This window comes from Typopeltis vanoorti, chromosome 1, assembly GCF_054136105.1.
Source record: "Typopeltis vanoorti isolate ZY-2024b chromosome 1, IOZ_Tvanoo_1.0, whole genome shotgun sequence".
Classification (NCBI taxonomy): domain Eukaryota; kingdom Metazoa; phylum Arthropoda; class Arachnida; order Uropygi; family Thelyphonidae; genus Typopeltis; species Typopeltis vanoorti.
In genome coordinates, this window is record NC_143549.1 from 86079056 (window position 1) to 86102817 (window position 23762).

Here is a 23762-nt window from a genome sequence, read left to right on the forward strand (position 1 = left end):
ATTCTAATGGGATAATCATATCCAAGACCCTCAATCCATGTGTGACCTCTGTTATGTACTGCTTAATGTAGTTATCCCTTAAAAACTCAAAAAAATTCATTCTCTTTGGTTCCTGATGCTATCTCTTCATTCCAGTCTATATTACCATAATTGAAATTACCCATAATGATCACTCTTTTCTTATTAGCCAGACCAATTTCTTTCCACATTACCAGATCTATAGCAATACCCTATCAGACATTTCATATCCATCTTCATACCATACTGCTTCAAAACCACTGTCAGTATTTGAACCCAGCCTCTCTACCCTGGATGGGCACAATTCCTCTGTCATCATCAATCCTCCTCCCCCTTTTTTTTTTGCTTTGTCTGTCTTTGCGAAAGATTATATATCCATCTATCTGAGAGGGCGCTAGTGGGTCAAGCGCTACGGACGTGTTTTGAAGAGCTCCTGATTCAGATAAGTTTTACTAGGAATAATTAAGTATATATGCGTAATTGTTTAAGTAAGAGCGGCTGTAAACGTTGTACGCTACCGATATTATTAGTGTGGGGCTTTTTTTCTTGCTTAAACTAAATACGAAAACGTTAATATTAGACCTAGTAACCTGCAGAGAAAAAAAAAAAAAAAATGGCGGCGGCATTGTCATTCCATGATTTTAATTTGGATTTCAGTCGGTTCGTTAAGTGTGAGGTCTGTTATATGTATTCCTTCGATTACATAAATGATTTGTGGATGTTTAGTGCGGATGGAAGAAGGGTGTGTGCAAAATGTGACCTGAACGAGGAATTGATGAATGCGAATATGAAGTTGATGACAGAAAGTGCTAGTACCGATTGTGTCGCGAGTGCACGTTTGAAAGAGAAGGATGGTGAGAAAGACAGGTGAAAAAATGTTAAAAAATCAGGTTAAAAAAGAAAAAGAGTGATTTGACAACCGTAACGGATGTTAAAAGGGACGAAAGTGAGGCGGAAAGAAACGAAATTGAGAGAACGAATGAAAGTAGAAATGGCATGATGCAGAAATCGCAAGTAAAAAAAATCGAAAAAATGAATGATAGCGAAAAAAGAATGACTGATGGCGAAAGTTGGACGCATGTTGGAACGAAAGTACTGAACCAAAGAAAGATGAATGACAGTAAAAGTGAGAAGAATGATAGCGAAAGTTGGACACATGTTAGTCTGAAAGTACGGAAACAAAGAAAGATATGTGAGAGTGAAAGTGAGAAGAATGATAGTGAAAGTTGGACGTATGTTGGACCGAAAGTACGGAAACAAAGAAGGATGAATGAGAGGGAAAGTGAGAAGAGGGGGTCGAGAGTTAGAAAGTTAGAAAGATTTAATGATAGAGTGAATGTGTCGCGAGGTTCGGAAGGTGAATTGGATTGGATGAAGCAAGAAATGAAATGGATGCGGAATGAAATTAAGAGAATTCAGGTCAAAACTATTAAAATAAATCATGATGGCATGAAAGAGTTAACAAAAGATGAGTGAGTGGCGTTGTATGGCGACTCCATTATTAAAGGTGTGCTAGAGGATAAAATGCACAAGGTATGTTTTCCAGCGGTAAAATGAGTAGAATTGAATATGAGGCAGGAACGAGCAAAAGAGTTAATTGTATTAATTGGTACAAATGATTTGAGAGAGAACAAAGAGCATGTCAAAATGAATGTCAGGAGACTGCTTGGAAAGATAAAGGAGAATAGTCTGACAGGAAGGGTGGTCAGTGTGTTGCTAGGTATGATTGTGGTGAAATGAGGTGGAGAGCAAGGATTATGAATGATATTCTGGCTGAAATGTGTGAGGAGATGGGAGTACAGTTTGTTAATGTGTGGAATGAGTTTGAGGGACGAAGTGAGCTGTATGGGAGCGATGGACTGCATTTGAGTGGTTATGGTGTGAGTCGCTTGGAGAGACTGCTGCTGGAAAGTAGAGAAGTGAATAGAGGGAATGAATCAGATCAAGAAGGAAGTGATGTGGAAGAGCAGGAGAGTAAGACAAGAGAGATTGAAGAAGTGGAAATGAATGGGGAAGTGAGTGGTATAAGTATAGAAAATGAGAGAATGGGTGTGCAAGAGGAGCAGGGAAACGGGGAGGCTCGGGGTGGACAGGGATACACAGCGTGAGAAAGGCGGATGCTCCAAGAGGAGGTGAGAGCATGTGTAGGCAGGAAAGTAATGGGATGATCAGGGATCAAAAGGAAACAGATGGAATTGCAAAGGGTTCTAAAATGAAGAAGCAGAAAGGGAAATGGCCCCAGTCCAGCATGGAGAGATTACATCGAGTGAGTGGTATCAGTGGAACTAGCTGTAGATCCAGAAATGAGTTGTTGTGTTTGTATACCAATGCTAGAAGTATAAGAAACAAGGCGGATGAAATGGTTGCACTAATTGCATCTGTGCACCCAGAGATTGTCGGAATAAGTGAGACATGGTTAGATGAGGATGACATCCTGACAGGAATAGAGATGGAAAGGTATGATGTGTTTCGTGAGGATAGAAGGGGTAAAAAGGGAGGGGGAGTGCTATTGATGATAGAGAAAGAGTTATGTCCATACAAGGTAGAGATGCAAGAGGGAAATGGGGCCAGTGGTTTTGAGGAAGTATGGTGTGAGATAGAGGTGAATAGAATCAAATACTTGGTGGGATGTTGTTATAGACCTGGTAATGTGGATGGTGGTGATAGTGAAATGTATAGTCAAATAAGCCAAGCAAATAAGAAAAGGGTGATCATTATGGGTGATTTTAATTATGGCAATATAGACTGGAATGAAGAGATAGCAACTGGAAGTAAAGAAAATGAGTTTCTTGAGTTTTCGAGGGATAACTACCTCAGACAGTAAGTAACAGAGCGCACAAGAGGATTAAGGGTCTTGGATTTGATCATCTCATCGGAGGATGTAATTATCAATGAGGTATCAAATCATCCACCAATTGGTGAAAGTGACCATGAGGTGATTACTTGGGTGGTTGCCAGCAGTGCAAGGACCTCTGTGAAAAAAGGGTATATGTGGAACTACAAGGGGGTGATTATGAAGAGCTCAGGAGACAGCTTGCAGGTGTAGCATGGAATGAGGAGTTAGCTGGAAAAGAGATCAATGCAGCTTGGGGGATTTTCAAAAAATATTTTGTGGATGCAATGTCTAAATGTATACCACGGGTGAGAAGGTTAAATAAGGTAAGTGTGAGATGGATGAATAAAGAGATTAAGCATGCAATACAGAGAAAAAGGGCATTGTGGAGGCATCATAAGAGAAGTGGAAGTAACCAATTTCATGAGGTCTACAAAGACCAGGCAAGGAGGGTGACTTGGTTGGTGAGAGTAGCTAAAGAGAGGTATGAACAGCAGTTAGCTAATGAAGCTAAAAAGAATCCTAGGGAGTTCTTTCGATATGTAGTCAGCAAAAGAAAGAATGATTATGGAAGGATGACATTGATTGGAGGAAAATGGTATAAAGACAGCTGTTGCAGAATGTGTGGTGGAGATACTTAATGAGCAGTTCATAAAGATCTTTCAATCTTGTGAATGTGACTTCATGGAGAGATTAAGAGCAGTTGATGATGGGGAGGAGAGACTGACTGTAAGTGAGCAAGAGGTGTTTGGGGAGTTGAGTAAACTAGATGTAAATAAGGCTGTGGGACTTGATAATATATCACTGTGTATTCTGAAGGAATGTGCCACAGAGTTGACACCTGCCTTGACATATTTTTTTAAGAAGAGTCTTGCACTTGGTCAAGTCCCTAAAGAGTGGAAGGAGGGCAAGATTGTGCCACTTCATAAAGGAGGTGATCGAACTCAAGCATCAAACTATAGGCCTATATGTGTGTCAGGTGTTGTGGTTAAGTTGTTGGAGAAGCTTGTGAGAACTAGGATCCAGAGTTGGGTTGACAACGATGGTATAATCTTTGATGGACAGCATGGATTTGCTAAAGGGAGGTCGTGTTTTAGTAATCTACTTACTTATTACAATAAAGTAACTGCTTCCTTGGACAGAGGAGAAGGTACACAGCAATATACTTGGATTTCGCAAAAGCTTTTGATAGAGTACTTCATGATAAGTTGACAGTCAAACTAGAGCAGATGGGGTTGGATATTAGATTAGTGCATTGGATTGGAGACTGGCTATCTGATAGGTATCAACAAGTTGTGTATGGGGGTGCAATATCCAGGAAAAGGAAAGTCACTAGTGCAGTGGCTCAGGGGTCTATTTTAGGGCCATTACTGTTTAACTTGTATATTAATGATATTGGCGAAGATTTGGATGAAGATATTCAGTTGTTTGCAGATGATACAAAGTTGGGACGAACCACAAAGAGTAGTGAAGATGTTGTGGCCTTGCAAGAAGACTTGAATCAATTGAGTGATTGGGCAAGCAAATGGGGATGTGAGTTCAATGTTGCAATATGTAAGGTTTTAAAATTTGGAAAACAAAGATGGGATGCAGAATTTATGCTTGGTGAGAATATATTGTTGGAAGTAGAGGAAATAAGAGATCTGGGAGTGATAGTGGATAAGGATCTAAAATTTAGGGGACACATCGCCAAAATTGTGAAGACAACACAAAGACTTCTGGGAATGATGAGGAGGATACTGACGTGTAGAAGTAGGGAGATTCTTGTTCCATTGTATAGGCTTTGATTAGGCCACACATGGACTATTGTGCCCAGATTTGGTCACCTGGTTTTCAGAAGGATGAAGAGATGTTGGAAAGGGTCCAAAGGCGACTGACTAAGGTAGTTTCTGACTTCTGGAATGTCGAGTATGAGGAAAGATTGAAAAGATGTAATTTGCAAAGTCTAGTGGAGAGAAGGAAGAGGGGAGATATGATAGAGACCTACAGGTTGGTAAGGGGTTGTTATAGGATCAATGGTGGAGAAGTTCTACAGAGAATAGTGGGCGATCAGGGGAGAACCAGAGGTCATCCCTGGAAACTGTATAAAGAGGGTGTGAGTAGGGGAGTGAGTGGCAGGTTTTTTTCGTGCAGAGTTGTGAATGATTGGAATGCCTTGCCTGAGAGTGTGGTGTCTGCAAGGAGTTTGAATGTATTTAAGACCCAGTATGATGAAATGTGTGTGAGATAAAAGGACCTCCTAGATGAGTCTTTGACTCCATGAGGTCTTGTTTAATAATAATAATAATCTCTGTTCCTGTCAGAATATCATCTTCATTCAACCAGAATGTCACCCTGCTCATTCTACGTCCTAGAAAACAGACCTTGTTCACCTTTTCATTCACCACGCCTCTTATCATCAAATCTCCCTACATTGCCACTCTCAAATCATTTGATATTTCTTTCATATCTTTTGTCTCATTTAACCTCATATTCCTATTCAAATTCATAATTCTTCTCAGTTTCATTCTTCATACATTTAAGTGAGACATGGTCTTGCCTCATCTTTGCCAACTATGTGCAAATATGCATGTGGACATTTCGACCGATTGGTACAAGATAATGTTCATGTGATGAAAAGTAAATCGGAACCAAAACTAGATTGGAAGGAAAACCCAAAAGAAATATCAAATTGGTTGACAACAATAAAATGATTTAAGAGGATTCACTGAGTATGCTTTGTTGTAGCCCACTTTTCAAGTTTTAATGTCTTTAACACCACCTCAACCTCATCTTGAAGTAGTTTGTATTGAATACTTAATATAATTAGACTGATGAATTTTTACATATGATCATCATTTGCATTAGACAGCCAATAATTTTTTTTTTTTTTTTTTTTTTTTTGCTAAATAGTATCCACCCACAAATTCATTCCTAAGAATATGCTGTCAGTCTTTTGATATTTGTTCCTGAGATTCTGGTATAATTCAAAATGGTGTAAATGGAGCATCATTTCTTCATTCAGATACATGTAAAATAGTGAGATGCATTTCACTCCTGCAGAAAATCTATAAATGATGCTTAGCATATGATTTTTGGTCTATTTGATTATATTACACATACAATTTAGTACATGATAAACATTTTAATTATTATAATTGAGTACAGAAAAAGATATGATACACAGTTTTTTTTTATATAGAAAACTTTATTATTATTATTAAACATTATTATTAAACAAGACCTCATGGAGTCAAAGACTCATCTAGGTTAGGTTAGTCTTAGTTTAGTTACTAAATTACTCTTAGTTTACTTTATGTAAACTAAACCTAGAACTTTCACAGCAGTTAACTGTCTTCTTTTGTACTGCTTTATCACATCTAGTTTTTGTTCCAAATATCATATTATGGATTTTATGGCACTTTTTTTCTGCTCTGCCAGTAGCACTGTCACCTACTATACACTTAATCCATTATTTTTTTTTTTTTATTAAATACCTTTTATAATAATAAAAACTTTTTACAATATTATCATTTTAAGCACTATACCCCAACTCTTAAGTATTGTTACAATTAACAAAATATTAATTCACACTGATCTATTAAAATTCAGTGATAGTAATTCACAATTATTATTATTATTATTAACCAAGACCTCATGGAGTCAAAGACTCATCTAGGAGGTCCTTTTATCTCACACACATCTCATCATACTGCGTCTTAAACACATTCAAACTTCCTGCAGACACCGCACACTCAGGCAAGGCATTCCAATCACTCACAACTCTGCACGAAAAAAACCTGCCGCTCACTCCCCTACTCACACCCTCTGTATACAGTTTCCAGGGATGACCTCTGGTTCTCCCCTGATCTCCCACTATTCTTTGTAAAACTTCTCCACCATTGATCCTATAACAACCCCTTACCAACTTGTAGGTCTCTATCATATCTCCCCTCTTCCTTCTCTCCACTAGACTCTGCAAATTACATCTTTTCAATCTTTCCTCATACTCGACATTCCAGAGGTCAGAAACTACCTTAGTCAGTCGCCTTTGGACCCTTTCCAACATCTCTTCATCCTTCTGAAAACCAGGTGACCAAATCTGGGCACAATAGTCCATGTGTGGCCTAATCAAAGCCTTATACAATGGAACAAGAATCTCCCTACTTCTACACGTCAGTGTCCTCCACATCATTCCCAGAAGTCTTTGTGTTGTCTATGCACACTTTAATTAAATGCACACTTTTATAAACTTCTAGGATTAAAATTTATTTAAAATACCGTTCTAACAAATTGAAGTCCCAATAAATGAAATACTTTGAGCTTAGTTCAATGTCAGTTCAGCATGAGACATTAACAGCAAAAAAGCTGAATGTTGAGCAGATCTCATGAGGCTCATGTGAAGGATGAGTGGGCATCTTGACTTACTCTTGCTCAAGTCATTTACCATATTTTCCTGAATGTTATTAAGTGCATAACTTCAAGCTGGGAGGAATAAAATGACTAAATATTGGGTTGTGTACTGATAAATGCTTTGGTGTTCTATATTAAGATCTCCATGCTGTATGAGATTCTGATTGGAATTAAAATTTAAGCAGAAGCAGTAAGGCATCACATTTTTTAATATTGAATTAGTGAATAAAATTGAAATGTATACTTGAAATTGAAGTATGTGGTGTATGAATTTTGATTAGAGTGAATTATTTTTTTTAAATAATTAAGTTCGAAATTTCTAATAATTTTCATTATTTCTCCCCCCCCCCCCAGAGGAAAATATAGATACCCTTAAAGGAAAAGTGGACAATTTGGAAGAAAAGGTATTTTTGCATATTTCTTTTAAGTCTCTCTTGATAAACATATCAACAGTAACTTCATAAAGATTTGTGCATATAACTTCATCATAATGCTGAATGTTTAACTAGTAGGATGTGTTTCAGCTTCACCGTAATGAGCTGTGAAAGAGTTTGTTATATCATAAGACTTTCAATGGCCCACAAAAAGTCCACTGAAAGCCTATGGCAGGAAAATGCAAAGCTTTTGACATTTTGACCTACAATATTAATTTTTTATGTTGGTAGTTTTTGGATATAATATTTTAAATTTTGAGTAATAATAATTAAGAGCTACATCTTAATTATTATTATTGTTATTATTATTATTATTACGTGACACCTGCAAGGAGTCCAAAGAATCATCAAGGGAAGGCACCTACTCTAGAACTCTTCATCTCCACTAACTGCAGCAAACCACATCATCTATACCAATGCTATCTACTGCCCACTACAACCACTAATATTTTCACAGACAATCGCAAACATTCATGCCCATGGTGGGATTCGAACCTGCAGCCTTTTGGCTGGAGAGTGAATATGTTAACCACTCGGCCTACCAGGTCCTAGAATCCCATGTCACCTCTTAATTTGCATATTTAGTATTAACACTATTTCAATAAAAAAAGAAAAATAAATATGAACTCTATAGTGTTACTGATTCTAGTCCAAATAAGAATTGGTAATACCACCTTCAAAGGTTTGGAGATTGAAATCTAATTCATAACAACTTGAAGACTATTACATTTGAATTATAGCAAAAAGTGAGAAAAATATTTTTTGGGAAGAAGGTTTGAAATAATTCTCAGGAAATAGGTATGCACCTTCTCTCTCTCTCTCTCTCTCTCTCTCTCACATACACACACACACACACACTAGACAACCCTATTACATAGTGCATTCTATGCAGAACATCATTCTGTACAAATATGCAATTAATAGTATACTGTTTTGTAGGTATAATAAAAAAGTGAAAATTAAGAAAATATATAAATTTTGTTTGGTTAATCTTTGAAATAGAGAAAAATCAGTAATTATGTATGAAAATTTAAAGAAGTCATGCACTTATTCACAAAAAGAGAACTTTGTATGCTTAATTACTTAAAACCTTTAAAATGTTGGTGGTTGAAACCATACGGGCTTAATCCCTTTTCCTTATGAACAAAAATATTTTTACCTAATTTTGATATCTTTAAAAAAAGCATTTCATACAAAGAAGTTATCCAGTTGGACCCTTAATATGTATAAATTAAAGATGAAAAGAAATTGTGTACTTGGTTTAATCCTTTATCCAAGTGTAAGCAAACAAAGTTTGCACGTGAAATATCATCATGACTGGGCTACTTTATATGAAGGCTAATGACTTCACATAAGTTGCCTTAGTATCCCATAATAATGCAATCCCCCCCCCCCTTTTCAGGCACATATATATATATATATATATATATATATAATGCTATGCATTATGGGAAGGACAGTACTCAGACTAGTTTCGACCTTTATTGAAGTCTCATCAGTGGATGCTAGAAAAAAAAAATAATAATAAAAATAAATAAATAAAATAAAATCTTTCTGCACATGCCATCTTATGCAATTTCCAGATGACTTCTTGTTGATCTTTGCATTAATCTGATATAAATCCTTCATTTTATGTTTTGATCTTATTACCATTTTGAAAAATCAAAAACTATGGCCTTTAAAGGACAAGATCCAGCAAGAACTAAAATAGTATTAGATAACAAGATCTTAGAACAGGTGAATTCATTTAACTACCTAGGATGTATGATCACTTATGAAAATGAAAAAGATATAAACATAAAAATTGCAAAATATTTAAAAATAACAGGAGTAATTAACTCTATATTTAAACCAAACCTAGTTCAAAAACAAACCAGGCTAAAAGTATACAATACATTAGCCCTACCGGTCTTAATGTATGGAAGCGAAATCTGGACAATAAAACAAAAAGACAAACAAAGATTAACAACAGCAGAAATGAAGTTTATGAGAAAAACTGCAAAGTATACCCTATTTGATCACAAAAGAAACGAAGATATTATGAAAGAATTAAACCAAGAACCAGTAATTGAAAAAATTAAAAAATATAAATATAAATGGATGGAACACGTTCAAAGAATGAAAACAGAAAGATTACAAAAACAAGCCTTAAAGTACAAGCCATTAGGAAAAAGAAAACCAGGATGTCCTCTTAAACAATTCAACGATGACTTCTAAGGCTGGAACAGGCCATACTAGACCTAAATCCTTGATACGTATGATGATGATGATGATCTTATTACCTCCACCACATGCTATCCAACAGGCTCTTAAAATAACAATTTCTTATTCTTATTTCTTATCCAACACTTCAGAGATCTTATGTAACCTTAGGTACTATTCTCTGCTCTCTTTCCAAATATATCTCTTTGAAAATGATGACCAAATCTTATTCCAGGTGGTGCTTTGGAGTAAGTTGGCATAAACATGTGCTCCATGTTTTATCATTTTCAACTTCCATCCCAAAAGTGATGATGCCCTGAAGGAAAACAACACCAAGCTAATGGGAAAATCCACTTTTGACTGCAGCAAAATCACCAGATGTCATTGTTTAGTGCGGTTAAAAAAAAAGTGACCGGAAACTTTCTGCGACTGGTGATATCATCAGGTGACACACTGGCAAGTTCATCACAGCTAATGGCAGCTGTGAACAACCTCAAAATCAGTTCCCTAGTCATGTATTTGCACCTTACCTGACCTTTACTCATCATGAACAAGGCTGATGACTTTGCAAACCACTGGAAGAAAAATGAACAAAGTGGTGGCAAAACATGGTATTGAGTACAAAAGAGGATATTGCAGAAATAGAGCAGTGCTAATAGTGAACTTGAAAACTAAAGTACAAATACTGCTTAAGGAAATGTTTTTTTGCTCTGACATACCCTGCCAGAGAGCATTCAATTTAGAATCTCCTGATCATGATCAACTTTGGCTGAAAATCTCTCTACACTACTCTGTCGAATTCATTTGCTGTCTGTATCACTCTCCCAATGCCACCGACTACTAGGAGCGCTTTGATTTCCTCTCCATGAAAATCGATGTCCTTCAGTCTAACTCTCCTAGCAGTGAGATTATCTTTCTTGGTGATTTCAGCGTACATAATACCAACTGGCTTTCCTTCTCCAACTGCACAGACCAAACAGGTAGAGATGCTGAGACATTTGCCATCACAAATGACTTTATGCAAATTGTTCACATTCTCACCAGAGTACTAACTAGATAATCCCAACCACTCTCCAAACGCTCTGGGCCACTTCCTCATTAATGATCCTTCCAAATATAATGTGAAGGTTGTATCTCCTTTAGGTAATTGAGACCACAACCTAGTTCTTATCTCTTTCCCCATTGAGCAACACCCATGCAACTATTCTCAACCAAGAGTCATTTCTCATAAGTTGGATGACCCGCTGAGATTTCTATGCCTCATTTCCATTGTTGGATTCATGTTTTCGATCTTTCAACCCAAGCAAACACTGAACACATCACTGAAGTAATCCTCTCCAGAAAGGAAGCACATATTCCTCATTCCATTCTAAATTCCCATTCCCTAAGTAAACTCTGGTTCTCCAAAAGACACACCAAGATGTACAAATGAAGAATCAAGCACACCACAAATGGTTATAATCAAGAACTCCGTCTTCTCTCACTGCTTACACCAAAGCCCAAAACAGTTGCAAGCAGATCATCAATGCATCAGAAACCGATTTCCAATGAGCCAAAATCTTGAATTTTATAGTGCATTTATATACTTACTGCCATACTATTCAGATCTTCCTAGGATAACAACTACATTTTGCTTTATAACATATCGTGTTGTGCAGAAAACTGCATATTGCTATTTCAGTCCTTCCCAGTTTTATTAACATGTGAGTTAACAATCATGGTCCTGAAACATGCTGATGGGCATCAGCCTGTTATGTATGGAGCATACCACACATGGTACTGATATGCTATAGATCGTAAGACCTTTCATGTGAAGTCAGATTAAAAAAAAGATTTGTTATTGAGACTCATTAATTCCAATTTAAATACCAGTTTGTTATGTGGCAAACTATCAAAGACCTTTGCAAAAATCTAAATATAAATTGTACATGCATTTCTTTCTCTTGCCTAATACATCTTGCTCTACTGTTACATGTAAGCATATTGCTAAAGCATGACCTTTCTCTTGACAAACTCATGTTGATCCTTATAGAGAATTCTGCTATTATCACATTTCCAGAACATCTTAATTTTACATCTCAAGATATGCAGACTAGTTCATAATTTCAATATGATATGTCATCAAATGCTGTTGTCTTATTAGCAGAGCTTACTTAATTCCTTATATTCCTTCAGCTTACTGACTGCTAGTCCCACTCCTTCCACATGGAACCTGTGCATTACATCACAAACACTCATGGGGATGAGTGTAATATCACACAAATTCTTCTGCTAGCAGAATTGCTCTCTGAGATTCTTCTTCTTCACACTATTTCCTAAGTTTGCACTTTTCTTTTCTTTCCCAGTTGCACTTGCTGCGCATTTGCTTTTCTTATCAACTGAGTCACCTTATTAGTCTGCTCTTTATACCCCTCGTGTAATTGTCTCTACAATGCTTTATTTTCTAGACTCTTGCGTGCATAATCTGTCTGTTCATTTTATACTTATCCTATTTAATCTGCTTGCCTAGAATATAGACATTTAGAGTACATTCAGGCATGGCTGCTGTTAAATATTTCTTAGCCATTATCCAAGCAGCATTAATCTTCTCTCCAAAACCCAACTGTTCATTTCATACTATTGCTTAGGCTATCTCCTGAGTGATTTTCCATATTTGCCTACCTTGTTATTTCACATATCCTTTCTTTACAGATGTCTTCATTTGACTAGCAAATGAGAGCATCTGTAAGGGCAGTCACCACCATCCTGGTGATTGCCCTTTTGTTAATTGGAGACAGATTTAGTATCTCATTTGCTGTAATGTTGTCTAATATAGTATTCAAACCCAAGGCTTGACGTATATTTCTTCTCTGTTACATACTTTCTTCTCTGTCATATATCAATTTGGAAAATGAAATTCATTTTCTTTCAGTTCATTCTGATCTTTATTTCTATAATTAAAATTACCCAATTTGCTTATGCATTTGTCATCAATTCTCTATCATCACTCTTCACATTTTAGGCCTATAACTACCTACTGTTAAATATTCCATCCTACCACATCACATCATATTGCTTCAGAAGCAATGCAGTATTTATCCTTCACTTAGTCAAAAAGACCTGCTTTCAAATCACATCTGTTGGAAAAAAATCTCCCAAAGAACACACACACACACACAAAAAAGTGCAGTAAATGATTTTAAAGCAACTAAATCTCAACCAAAAATAATCTCCCAAAACATTAATAATATTTGCAAAAAAAATTTTCTATATCCAGTTAACCAGCATCATTTTTAGGCATAACCGCAATATTAATGAAGTGCACCACTACTTACAGTCATTCAAACCAGACCATTATTTCTAATGAGTCTGGTCATCTAAACCAAAAATAATAGTTTTGGTTTGGATGATTCAGATCATAATCCCATCTAACTTTCTCTTACTATGGAACACCCTTCACTCAGCCTTCAGTCTTGTCTTTTGACATTACAGTGGTGCTTTGTTAATGACCACCATGACTTCTACTTCTTCGTAAATATTCAATCCTACCACATCACATCATATTGCTTCAGAAGTAATGCAATATTTATCCTTCACTCAGTCAAAAAGACCTACTTTCAAATCACATCTATTGGGAAAAAATCTCCCAAAGAATACAAAAAAAAAGTGCAGTAAAAGATTATAAAGCAACCAAAAATAATCTCCCAAAACATTAATAATACTTGCAGAAAAAATTTTTATATCCAGTTAACCAGCATTTTTAGGCATAACAACAGTATAAATGAAGTGCACTACTTACAGTCATTCAAACCAGACCATTATTCATGATAAGTCTGGTCATCTAAACCAAAAATACTAATTTTTGGTTTGGATGACTCAGATCATAACCCCATCTAACTTTCCTTTACTGTGGAACACCCTTTGCTCAGCCTTCAGTCTTGTCTTTTGACATTACAGTGGTGCTTTGTTAATGACCACGATGACTTCTACTTCTCTATTCGATGGTCTGATTACTCTTCCATTCTTTTGATCATCCAAGCACTTGCTTTTTATATAATAACAGAAATAATTCTTACTAAGATATGAATGCTTTCATATACACCATTCCACCCAAAATTCCTGACTACTTCTCCAATGTGTGTGTATCAAGGAACTCCTAGAAAAAATTAGGATGTCACAAATGACTTAGCAATAGAATGAGTCATTTGTGCTTTACTAGCTTTTTCTAGCTTTACTCATTCTGTGCTGCAGCTCATAACAGTTGGAAAAAAAAAAAAAAAAAAGTTGATTTTAAGGGCCAAAGGAGAAAGCTCTGCTGTTCAAATGACATTACAACCCTCTGATCTTGTGCCCCAAATTATTAGGTACAACCATTTTTCTGTGCATGTTTTTACCTGTTACATTTGCTTGATACTATTACAACATAGATTAAATAAAATGTTGAACCAGCTGACATCATTCTTTTTCCACTCTGCATTGATGGCCAATACAACTTGACAAGAATTTTACTCTGCATGCCCCCCCCCCCCCCCTCCTGCTGTCTTCATCTCCAACCAAATCCTAGAGACTTGTTGGCAGACTCTGAACAAAACACTGATTCAGCCAGAGAGATATATGGTGAAGTTGTCTGCAAGGATGCAGACAACTTTACTACTGAATCCGAGATCATCTATTTAGGATGATATGGGATTCAGGAAGTTAGAGGCAGTATTGGAAAAGAAGGCATATTGAAATTTCTAGCAGCAAGTCATCATGTGCTCTGGTAGAATACAGAATACATAGAAATGTAAGAAAGCTAAGCAATGTGCAAAAAATAGCTAAATAAAAGTTGAAGTTTTATAGTAAGACTTTGATAAGAATATGGGATTTATATACTTTTATATGCTTGTGTAGAATTTATATTTGTCTCCTTGTATAGGATTTATTTTAAAATAAATCCCATACAAGTGGCATAATTCCATAACTGAATCATATAACTGATTTGCTGATTTCCCTACCAAATTTGCTGTAACAAATTTGATTTGAAAATTAGCAATAAAAAGGCAGACTGTGAAAATAGACAGGAATGCTGAAAATATAAGCTACATCCTGAATAGAGAACTTATAGAATGGGAGGGGGAAATCATTTTAGGCAATTTTTAGTGAAGATAGCTAATTAAATATAAGAACAGACAACAGAATTGGCAAAGCTGGTATGGTAAGGAGTCAAGTGAATAAATTTATATAGAATAAGAAATTAGTCAAAATGCTAAAAGCAGCTCTATACAGGACAGTGATCAGTTTTAGTTTATGGATCTGAGAATTGGTTTAGAAATAAGACAGCTGATCAAAGACTAGAGACTACAGATATGAGAATTCTGAAGAAAATTAGGAGATTGAAGGAAGAAATGGTGTTACTTAAGGCTCAAAGACTTTTATCTGGGAGGAGACCTTCATATCGTCTTTAAGGAATGCAGACCAACGTGCTTTTTGACTGAATGTCCAGTCCTTGCTTTCACATAATGCACCCCATAGTAGGTACCACTGGGTACTGAACAAATGAGGATGGGGTGGCATTTTTGGACAGGACCAAACTTGCTCTCTATTGGCTTAAACCACAAGTATATAAAATGGTACAACATGATTAGATTTCATGCCAAATGGGGGCATCATCTGGATAAATAAGGTCCCAACTGTTTCTCTGGGGAATCAGGGCAAATACTGAAAAGTCAGCTATTGGAACAAACTCCAACTCAGCATCTAGAAGAAGAATACCAATGTCAGAAGAAGAATTGAAGATGGAAACCATCACTATAAGGAGTATTAATGGAAAGAAAATCAAACTTGCAGAAGAATTGGAAAAGTACCATATGGACATAATTGGTATTACTGAGAACAAAAAAAACAAAAACAAGTGAGATCTTACTAAATAATAAGTATAGAATGTTATATTCAGATAATAATGATCAAGGAAAGAAAGGAGTAGTGATAGCATTCAATACCAAACATGAAGATAAGCTTCTTGATTGGAAGACAGTTTCAAATAGAGTTGAGGGCAAACTTCAAAATGTGGAAATCAATAATGAAACTACTTTATGCCTATGAAAAGATTTATGCCTATGTCCCACAGAAGGTTCTCCTAAAGAAGTTGAGAGATTTTTTGAGTTGTTATAGCAGGCTGTTGACATAAAGAAAATGGAAAAAGTAGTCCTTGCTGAAGATCTAAACAGCTATGTATGAAATGAATCCCACCAGGCATATAGGAACGTTTTGGGAAAATTTGGAGAAAAGGGCAAAGCTAATGATGATAATAATGGTAAGCATCTGCTTGGTTTCTACTCAGAATATGGACTAGTCATTATTAACACCATGTTTTCCAACATAAAGATGTGAATGAATAAACTATACAAACATTATTGAAAAAGAAAATGAAACTGTTTGAAAACAAGAGCCAAATCTTGGAATCTCATTGGCAAACTCTAAAATAAACGTTGATTGATTCAGTTAGGGAGCTATATTGTGATGTTAAAAATAAGAACACCATAGTGGACACAAGCTGTTAAAGAAGCAGTCCTGGTCAAGAAGAAAGCATTCTGAAAGTTCCTAGCAAATAAGTCAGCAGATGGCTTAAAAGAATACAGAGAAAAATGTAAGAAAAAAATGTGTAAAAGTAGCTAAACAAAAGTCATGGGAAAATGAGGAAACGAGGTAAAAGGAATCAAAGATGATAAAGGTGACACGAAAACTGAGGATAAGGATATCCTAGATGTCTGGAGTCAGGGCTCCAGAAATCCACTCGTCACAGGCAAGTTATCTGAGACAAGTGACTGGTAAATTTTCATATTCATTCTAAATGTATTCAACATGTATTGCCTTATTTTCTTTGCATAATTTACACAAACCTTTATTTCATTTTTAAACATCTCATTCATTATCAAGTTATTTGATAACAGGTGGTTGCCAATGAATGCAATAAAGAAGTTTTATTTTCAACCGGGAGATAGTATCTTATGTAATTCATTTAATAAGTCAATTTCTTCATAAACATTTGTCACTGGAAAAAGTTAGTTTGCATGGAGTCACTCTCGAACAGCAATGGAGCCAGTAGGGATCCCTGTGGTACTGCGGCCAAGATATGGTGCTGAGATGAGGTAGTACTGTCGATTCTAAGTTATCTTGCTGCTGTTTCCAAATTGTGAATTAAATTCCAATTTATGACAACATGTGGCACTATGTATCTCTCACACTCTGTTATAAACTTAAAACCTGTCCTGCATCCAAAGATTAATTTTGAAATAGTATTCTCCAACAACATGTTATTTTGCATAACTTGCAGGTCACCACTATTCTTATAAAAATCAGAGATATCATTTTAAAAAATTAAATTTAACAACACCAATTTTAATAATTATTAAATAACTATTCTTATTTACAAAAAGATATATCATTGTTATAGAGCATAACGATCATTAGGTTTTTATCGCTAAATTGTTATTATTAAATTAAATAATACTCAAGCCACTGTCTACTCAAAGTAACATATATATATATACACTGCTTCTAAAGAAGTCAATGGACATCATAGTTTGAGGAACAAACAGCCATGGCATTCATCTTAATAAGATGTAGGAACTCACCACTGTGATGACTGCAGCAATTCTATGGAATATACTTTCCACAAAGGTACGTTAGTCATCAGTAGGAATTTTAGACCATTCTTCCTGTAGGCACATAATGAGGTCCTCAACTGTTATGGGATGGATATCCCTTGACCTCATCCAATGCTCCAGTTCATCCTAAAGATGTTCAATAGGGTTGAAATCAGGGTTCTGTGGAGGCCAGTCAAGTATGGTTGATATTCATATCCACAAATCACGTGGTTACATTGTCTTGTCTTGTTGAAAGAGACGGTGGTCAATTTCATAGAAATGCCATAAAATAGGAAGCACTGCATTGCTTTAAATATTCAGATACCTCTCAGAATTCAGTATTCTTGGCACCACAAAACAGAGCTCTGAGGCCAAACTAGGAAAAACAGCACCATACCATCACACTGTCACCTCTGAATTTCATAGTTAGGGTTATGCACTCTGCTAAGAGACATTCACCAAGCATCCCCAAATCTATACCCATCCATCCATCCATCCATCTACTAGGTAGCATGATTCATCACTCCATAACACAGCTTTCCAAGCTTCAACATCCCACTATACATGCTCTATGCACCACTGAAGATGATGATGCATGTTGGTTCGGGTAATGTGGAGCTTGCATATTGTGGTCCTGCCATGTTGAGAGCTTCAGTTCTGAATGTTTTTGTGCAGATTCATGTTCCACATGATGCCCAAAACTACTCATTCAATGCTTCAGCCAATGAATGGTGGTTTTTACATATTATCATTTGTAGTATACTATGGTCATGTGTTTGATGTGCATAGTGGGTTGTCCACTATGGGTAGCACTTGCAGTTGGCTTCCTACGCGTCTATCTCAGTATGGTAATCACTGATTGTTGACTTGGGATGGCCCAATTTATCAACAAATTGATGAAAAGATAGGCCTACAACATGACATCCTATCAAACTTTGTCAGTTCTTGAAGCCATTTCACCTCGACACAGTTGCACTGACTTGGGATCATCATATTAATACAGGCTACAAACACGACTTGTTACATGGCACGATGCACCTTGTCCATGGGCAGTGTCCATTCACTTCTTTCCAAGCAGTGTTGTGTGTGTATATGTATGCACACACACATAATAACACATGAATGTAGGACTGATCATTTAATCCCTTAGCTTCATACTGTAGCACAATAGAGTACACTTCAAGGTGTAATGTAATAATCAGTATTTGTAGGAAAAAGCAAAATTTATATCTAAATCAATATATATAAATGCAATGTAAAAAAGCAACATAAGTAGTACAGAATTTGTGAAACAGTAATACTATATTAGAATTTTATCAGAAATTTGTTGTACTTATATTTTAAAAAAAAAGTTTGTATGCCATTGTAATGTAGTGATGTAAGCTTATGTTCGTAATTCATAACATAATTAGGGTAATTGTATACTTGAACATACATGATGGGAATGCTTTTTAACAGTATTAAAAAAATACAATTATCTTGCAAAGATGAGTCGGAGACTTGTTCATGTTATTGACATTGCATCATGAAAATTTTTTCTGCCTCCATTGTCAGTGTTTGACCATTTTCGTTTGTTTTTGTAAATTTATTTGTGTTTCCCAATGAATTATTTTTAGAGATAATTTATATGAATTCACCCTTCATTATTGGACAATAAATAAAAGGAAATGATGCAAAGTACACTTATTAGTTTTGTGATGTGGACAAACTGAAGGCAAAGGTAAGGGACCAGAAAATATTAAAAATACTGGTGGAAAGAGTTCTGTTGTGTCAGCAACTAAAAACAATGAAGATATGCTTTTAATACAGAATAGCTTAAGAAATTCAAGTAGTTATGCTACAAAGATGATGCATTCTGTAATGTATAAAAAATATCCTGGAACTGCTGACAGAAGCTTTTGATTACTACAAGCTATTCAACATTTTTTTTTAAAGTGAAGATATTTAGGTTTCATAAGACGTTCCATTTTCATAAAAAATGCTATGACACAGATTTGACAAGAAATTGCCCAGGGAAAAAATATACCTCTAACTGCTTTCCAAAGAAAGATGTATTGCAAAATGTTTTGAACACCTGAAGTGCCTTTTTTAATACAGCCTATTATAAAGCTAAATTCAATAAACCATTTACTGTTTTCAAAAACTTATAGACTTAGTAGTAAATAGTATCAAAATGACATGTTACTTGAATAATTTGCATCAGTTCATGCTAATGTCGTTAAATAAAAAAATTAGCTAAGGAAATCAAAGACTCCAGTAGTGAGTTTTCTTCTAGATGCTTCTTCAGATATTTCAAATAAGGAGAAATGCAGTCATTATATGATGGATTGATAAAAATTGGAAGAAACATTTGTTACATAATTTCTCTCTAAAACTCAGCTACAGTATACTTTTACAGATGACAGAGTGAAATGAACATGTTCTTTTTGTAATTGATTAGCAGGTAGTGAAACTGATGTAGCATGTAACATATCAGAGGAAAAACAATGCACTAGCAGTCAAAATGTTTATGTCAATAATAATACATATTATTGCATATAATTTGAATTTAGTCAATTTAAATTCTGTTAGAGATCTTCTCTTTGTTTCTGAAATTGAAATTACGCACAGGCACACACATGCAATTAATACTATGGATGAGTAAAGCTTTTTGCGACCAGTAGATTTAAGTGGTATTTCCAAGCCCTGTCTGGAGTAATTACTTCGAATGAGTGTTAAATAAAACATGCAGTGACAAAGCAGTAGTAGAAAAAAAAATTTCAAAAGGAATACAAGCAGAAGTACATATCAATACTTGATGTAGAAAAAGCTATCAAAAATTTGAAATGTGGAAATGCAGCTGGAGTAGATGATATTTGACCAGAAATGCTTAAATATGGAAGTATAAAAGTTTTACAGTGGCTGCACTGCATAATTCAAAAGGCCTGGTCAGAAGATTGAATTCCAAATTATTAGAATAGAGTTCTCATAGTTCCCTTCTATAAAAAAGGGAATAAAGCTGAATATGTGAATTATTACAGAGGAATTTCTTTACTCAGTGCTCTAGGTTAGATTTATTCAAGCAGACTTGAAAAGAGGTTGAGAAAAATTGTTGGAAGAGAAACTTAGAGAAGAACAAGCTGGGTTCAGGTCAAATAAGGTTATCAAGATCAGATGTTGACAGCAAACAGTTGAGAAATCATGGGAATGTTACAGGGATCTGTACATAAGTTTTGTAGATCTGGAAAAGGCATATAACAAGTGCCCAGAGAAAACCTTTTCAGATCACTATAATTATATGGTGTAAATGGAACATTATACAGAGCAATACATAGTCTGTATTCAAGTTGTAAGTCAGTAGTTAAATTGAAGGAAATACAGGAAGATGGTTTGATGTAAAATCAGGGGACAAGGTTGCATATTATCTCCACTCTTATTTATCATCTATATAGATCGCATTACAAAAGAAAGTGTCATTTAAACCTGCTATTGGAATTGGCAATATCAAACTTAGTTCTTTGCTTTCTGCAGTTGATGTTGTACTTAAATGCACATCCATTGCAAGTCTCCAGGGTTCTCTAACTAAATTGCAGAACAGCACTAACAAATTTGGTATGAAAATTGGCAATAAAAAGACCAAAACTAAGAAAATAGGCAGGAACATAGAAACTTCAACTGCATTCTCAATGGAGAATCTATTGAACAAGTAAAATATTTCAGCTATTTAGGCACAATTTTTAGCAAAGAAGGTAAATTAAACCTTGAAATAGACAACAGAATAAGCAAAGCTGATATGGTTGGGAGTTAACTGAATAAATTTATATGGAATAATGGAGAAATTAGACAAAAACACTAAACTAGCAGTATATAAGACAGCGTTCATAACATAAAATGGTTCAAACCATTTTATGTTATGGATTTGAGAGTTGGGTTAGAAAAAAAGTACTTGATGAAAGATACCAGCCCACAGTTATGAAATATCATCATCATCATCATCAAATTCCTGCCATGTACCCTCAAGGGGTGTACAGGATATGACAGTACTACATGAAAAAATTACATCATTACTAACTTCCTATCTACAATTTTCCTCCAAATCAGCCTGTTACTTGTCAAGACTCCAACATTATCAGATCTTATATTTCTATCGTCTAAGGCACTTTGTACCATATCAATCCACCTATATCTTGGTCTTCCTCTGGGTCGTTTTCCTGCCAACCTGGCAGAGAACACTTGTTTTGTTAATCTTTCCTCTCCCATTCTATTTAAGTGACCATACCATCTGAGATTAGCTCTGCTAACGCATTCCTGGATGCTGACAATGTCAAGTTCTTTCCTAATATCCTCATTTTTAATATGATATTGCCATTGATGCCATCTGTTCACGCCTCTAATCTTTCTCAGGACTCTCATATCTGCAGTCTCTAGTCTTTGGTCAAGTGTTTTACTTCTGACCCAGCTCTCAGATCCATAAGTTAAAATTGGTTTGAACACAGTCTTGTATACAGCTAATTTAGTGTTCCGACTAATTTCTTTCTTATTCCATATGAATTTATTCAATTGACTTCCCACGATACCAGCTTTGCTGATTCTGTTGTCTATTTCTATATTTAGTTTACCATCTTCAGTAAAAATTGTGCCTAAGTAGCTGAAATGTTTTACTTGTTCCACAGGTTCTCCATTCACAACACAGTTCATATTTTCAATGATTCTGCCTATTTTCATTGTCTTTGTCTTTTTATTGCTGACCTTCATACCATATCTATTACAACAGCTATTCAATTTAGTCAGAGAATCTTGTAGACTTGTAGCGGATTTATTTAGAAGTATAACATCATCCGCATAAAGCAAAGAGCTGATATTAACATCTCCAATTTTGATATCAGGTTTAATACCACATTCCTTCATAATGTGATCCATATAGATAATGAATAACAGAGGGGATAATGTACATCCTTGTCTCACACCAGATTTAACATTAAACCATCTTCCTGTACTTCCTTCAATTCTAACTGCTGACTCACAACTCAAATAAAGACTAAGTATTGCTTGATATAATGCCCCATTGACACCATATAACTACAGCGTATTGAATAGCTTCTCTCTTGGCACCTTGTCATATGCCTTTTCCAAATCTACAAAACTTAAATACAGATCTTTGTTATATTCCCATTCTTTCTCGACTATTTGTCGTAAAGTGAAGATCTGATCCTGACAGCCTCTATTTGGCCTGAATCCAGCTTGTTCTTCACCAAGCTTTTCTTCCACAATTCTTCTCAACCGTTTCTCAAGTATACTTGCATAGATCTTGCCAGGAACACTCAGTAGGGAAATACCTCTGTAATTCTCACATTCAGTTTTATTTCCCTTTTTACATATGGGTACTATGAGAGCTCTACTCCAATCATCGGGAATTCGTCCCTCTGTCCAGGCTTTCTGAACTATGCAGTGCAGCCACTGTAAGACTCTTATACCACCATACTTCAGCATTTCTGGTCGAATATCATCTACTCCTGCTGCCTTTCCACATTTCAAGCCTTTGATGGCTTTTTCTACTTCAAGTATGGATATGTATTCCTGACTGCATGCCTGGTCAGTGTTTTTTATCACTGTGCTGTCATCACTGCTTGTTTCATTTAGCAGTTTTTCAAAGTAATTACTCCATACTTCAAGGATATCTTTTTCTCCTGTTTTCATTTCACCTTTATCATCTCTAATTCCTTTTACAGCACTCTTTCCTCCATTCCTAAGCTTCTTCAACAACCTCCAGAATATTTTGCCACCTTCTTGATATTTATTTTCTATATTCTTGCCAAAGTCCTCCCATGACTTTTGTTTAGCTAGTTTTACACACTGTTTAGCTTTCTTACATTTGTCTCTGTATTCTGTAAGAGTAAAAGCTGACTTATTTGCCAGGAACTTTTGATATGCTTTCTTCTTTTCGTTCACTGCCTCTTTAACTTCCTGTGTCCACCAGGGAGTTCTGATTTTTTTTATCTTTGCACACAACCTCACCACATGCCTCTCTGGCAGAATCAATCAATGTTTCCTTCAGAGTTTGCCACTGAATCTCCAAGGTTTGATTCCTGTTCTCAAACTCTTTCATTTTCTTTTCAATAATATTTCTGTATTTTAGTCTACAGTTTACATCTGAGAGCTGCTCAACTTTTATTCGCTTTAAAACTTTCTTACATGTTATTCTTTTCAATATGAAATTCAATTTTATCCTGCTCAAGACTAAATAGTGATCACTTCCAATTTCAAATCCTCTGTACACTCTGGTGTCCTGCACCAGGG

General features: G+C 35.6%; 1 long non-coding RNA gene across 1 annotated transcript in view; it reads left to right on the forward strand.

The window, feature by feature from the left end:
* LOC150110174 (uncharacterized) overlaps positions 1–23762 on the forward strand; it is a 101229-nt gene that overhangs the window by 64320 nt on the left and 13147 nt on the right. Inside the window, exon 3 of the long non-coding RNA XR_016548244.1 lies at positions 7598–7647. This is a non-coding gene — a long non-coding RNA (uncharacterized LOC150110174). The remainder of the gene's footprint in view (positions 1–7597; positions 7648–23762) is intronic.